The 4324-nt window shown below is 34.6% G+C and overlaps 1 protein-coding gene across 3 annotated transcripts in view; it reads left to right on the top strand.

Annotated features, from left to right (window-relative positions):
* Positions 1–4309, top strand: part of LOC106868179 (cardioacceleratory peptide receptor) — a 68301-nt gene extending 63992 nt beyond the window's left edge. For all 3 annotated transcript variants that reach the window (XR_008267190.1, XR_008267189.1, XR_008267191.1), the window contains one exon: positions 931–4309. The gene's annotated coding sequence lies outside the window, so the exon portion shown is untranslated. The remainder of the gene's footprint in view (positions 1–930) is intronic.
* Positions 4310–4324: the final 15 nt, after the last annotated feature.

The raw sequence follows: 4324 nt of genomic DNA on the forward strand, positions 1-4324 counted from the left end.
TGTGTGTGTGTGTGTGTGTGTGTGTGTGTGTGTGTGTGTGTGTGTGTGTGTGTGTGTGTGTGTGTGTTTGTGTTTGTCTCCCACCACCACTTGACAACTATTGCTGGTGTGTTTACATCTCTGCAACACATTGGTTCAGCAAAAAAGAGATCGATAGAAAAAATCCCAAGCTTAACAGAATATAAGTACTGGGGCCGATTCATTGGACTAAAAATTCTTCAAGACGGTGCCCCAAGATGGCTAGAGTCTAATAACCGAAACAAGTAAATAAAAAAAAACCTTGTATTAATAATAATGGCAGAAGGATAAAAGTATGTTTTGGGGAATGCAGTTGTAAAAGAAAAAAAAGGAAAAAAAAGGCATCGGAGGGGTGATGCATACCCTACCCGCACACAAGGTTAAGATAAAATTTAATTTAATTATCTCACACGAATTCATATTTCAACAAAATGACATGAAGAGTTATTTCCCCTGTATATCATTTATGCATATGTAATAAATAAAAAAAAAACATTTGATTCACCAAACCAAAATTTAATGCGCTCGATTCACTCACCAAATGAGTATTTCTGCTAGATTTGGTGAAAATCCGTTCAGCCGTTCTCCAGTAATTTTGCAAGCACACAAAGACGACCGACTACAATATCCTGCTTTCGTTTACACGTGCAGGGTAATTACTTGCCAGTTTTTTTTCTTTGTTTTTTGTTTTTTATTTTGCACCACATTGATCAAATAGACAGTTGACTTCCTCTGATGACAAGACAATTTATTTTAGGATTTTCTATAACAATATGAAACTTGTTCCGATTTTATTTATTAACTATATTGTTTTCAAGTCCTTCAATATCTCCACAATTCTCTTCATCTACCAATCTCTTGTTTTCTTTTCCACTGGTTATTGTCATTTATTTCTTTCTGGTTTTGTTTCAGATTACTCTCTCACGACCACATAATATCATATCGGGAGATACGATCTTCAAAAAATGTTCACAAAGCAGGCAATTACACTTACCTAAACTGTCGTTCGGTTTAACACAACTCGGCTCTTGTATAGATATAGCAGAGTCAACTCTGTTGCAAACATCCGGACCAGATCAGAGGATAAGTAACTCAATATCTTGATACACTACTTCCTACTACAGTGACATAAGCCTTTCTTATTACCTTCTATATTCACAGAGATCCTGTAAAGTTTATGGACACCGATCTTCTACCTCTGTCGAAACTATAAAACAAATTACGTGGATAAATTCTTCAGATTTTGATTTCTGCAGAGTCTATATTTATTGTGAGCAGGGTTATTTATTGTTGTTGTTGTTGATGTTATCTATTATTTGTATTTGAAGTAAAATACATTTGAAGAGGCCTCCCTACTCTTGAATTGTTTTGAGGTATTCTTCAAAGTGAAATGTTAAATATCTGCATGTACTCTATGGTACACCAAAACTACATAAGGTCCACAGGATTATCGCTCAGACGCAGATGCACTCTGCATCGACAGCAGATTGCATTCCAAGAATACAGAATGATACCCTTTAGTGAACATATTGAAAAATGCGCAAAATAAATGCTACCACAATTTGTAATCTTTCCATTCTATCAATGTGCCATTGGAACACCAACACAAGTTAGATTAAATAAGCAAACCTTCTTCATTGAAAAATATAAGCCAAAACTTATCCATTTCTAACATTTTTAAATAAGGACACTCACCTCATTGAAAAAATACAAAGCAAAACCTAACCACTTGTAACATTTTATTCCTTCTGAACCAGATCATGTTAAATTAATCAAACCTAGTCATTCCCAACATTTTTTATTATCTCCCTTATACCGGAAAAATTCCTGATTACCTTCCCCTGTCCGGAACTCATTATTTCACGTCATAGCGAAGACATGACACGATATAGGTAAAGAAATTTGAGAAATTTGAAAAAAAAATACGAATCCGGTTATTTCTCCAAAAATAATGTTACTATACTAAAAATTTTATAACATTTTTCAAACATAACGATTTAAATATATACTTTATCCATATAACACAAGCCTTCTGCAGTTTTTTTCACTCTTTTTTGTCTTTTATATATAATATATGCACACACACACACACACACACATATATATATGATAACGACTTGTCACTCCTCCAACTTTGCACAGGGATAAACTTATTTATATTATATCAAGTATCCAGTTTAATGTAAGGTATACCATATTACCATATGGATACATCCTCAGTCCAAAGAGTGGTATTTAACAGATTTTGCAATTGATGTAGTGGATTTTGGTAATATTTTGGACTTGTTAAAGCCAAAATTAAAATGACGATACATCCTAAGCACAGACGGTCAAAGAACAAATCCCTACCAAAAAGAATCAATGTAGGAGAGCTTAAAGATCTTGAGTTGTGGGAATTTTAGCAGGAACCGATTCAGGATCCGTCATCATAGGGTGAATTAGAAAATAATTTACATGATATCTCTTCAGAATTCCTTGGATTTGAAAAACCTGATAGAGGGGATTAATTTTACAAAAATAATACAGAGATAACTCAACTACTTGAGCAAAAGTCTGCACTCAGAAAATCACTCTAGATTAATTTATTCTCTAACAGTCTCAAAAACACAAGAGAAGCTAAAACGAATTAAAACAGGGGTACAGAGAGCAATAAGAGGAATGGAGTATGAAAGAAAATTGACAGAGGAGTTTGTCAAAAGATATTCAATCAGAAGCTGATTACCATGATGCTAAAGAGTTTTATACTCATAAAAAAAAGGCATATGACCCTGAAGCTACTAAAGTAAACAGCAACAGCTTTGCTTGAATGCAAACGTGTAATGTTTGCTCTTTACGTTTCTTTCTTATTCTTTATATCAATAGAAGCTATTGTCAAATGATGGAAGGAAACTTTTCTAATTTATTAATCCGAAATTCTAATGTCAGTGGTGATATCGACTCCAATCTTCATCACATATTAATCATTTATTAATTGGATAATATTCCTTTAGTTGAAGAGGTTCAAATCTCTATTAATAAACTTAATCCTGGAAAAGTGCCAGGAATAGATGGAATCACAAGTTAGGAGCAGTACCAAACGCTTGGTTTGATGGTGTTATATTTCCTGTTTATAAGGGGAAAAGAGTGGTTGATGAGTATAAATATTCAAGAGGAATCATATCCTTATCTTCTGTGGGAAAAATATTTACTGGGCTTCTCTTTGCACAATTAAACGATAAGATTTCACCGAATGTTCTTTCAGAATCTTAATGTGGTTTTAGACCAAATACGGAGCCATGTGTATGATGTTTTCTACATGTCACGCGCAACAAAAATGTCGTAAATAAAATCTATATTTAGTCCAGAGTTTTGTCGATTTCACAATGGCCTTTGGCACTGTAAATAGGCACGTATAACTGGAAGTTTTACGTAAGCTTGGTGCCCTGTAGGTTTTGTAAACATGAGGTCTGGAGAACTTTTCGTTTGTACTTGAAAGTACATTCAAAGGTTGCAGGGAAGATGTATATATTCATTACATAATAACCGGTATATTAGTTAATTTGAAAAGGTTTTCAGGGAAAACAAAAATGTTTACCTCTTTAATAAGAGATTTATTGTATGCAGATGGTTGTGACTTGGTAACCTGTTCAATCAGTGACACGCAGCACCTAATGCTTAAATTGATAAATCCTGTAAACTTTATCTAAATTTATTTGGGTTTACAATAAATTTACATAAAGCTGTTGCTATTTCAAACAGCTTCCAGCCCAAATTGAATGTTATGGACGAATATGTCTATCTTGGAATTGGGTGGACTTCATTAAACTATGAAATAGCGAACCGTTTCAGGCTTTCAAGAATTTTGAAAGGAAGGACATGCTTGGTCTAATAGAGATATTACAGGGAACACAAAGGTTACAGTGTATAGGGTGTGTGTGCTTTCAACCTTTCTACTCACGTGAGACGTGAGTAGCATATAGGAAGAAGGTTTATTTACATGAACGATTTCATTAGCGATGTTTGCGCTCAGTATTAAAAATGAAATGGGTGTGCAAGGAACCGGATTCTGAAGTAGTTGAGCGTTCTGGTATACTCTTTTACTTGTTTCAGTCATTTGACTGTGGCTATGCTAGAGCACCGCATTTAGTCTAGCAAATCGACCCCAGGACTTATTCTTTGGATGCCTAGTACTTATTCTATCGGTCTCTTTTGCCGAACCGATAAGTTACGGGGACGTAAACACACCACCATCGGTTGTCAAGCGATGTCGGGGGGACAAACACAGACACACAAACATATACACACACATACATACATACATACATAT

The sequence above is a fragment of the Octopus bimaculoides genome, chromosome 2 (assembly GCF_001194135.2).
Source record: "Octopus bimaculoides isolate UCB-OBI-ISO-001 chromosome 2, ASM119413v2, whole genome shotgun sequence".
Lineage (NCBI taxonomy): Eukaryota > Metazoa > Mollusca > Cephalopoda > Octopoda > Octopodidae > Octopus > Octopus bimaculoides.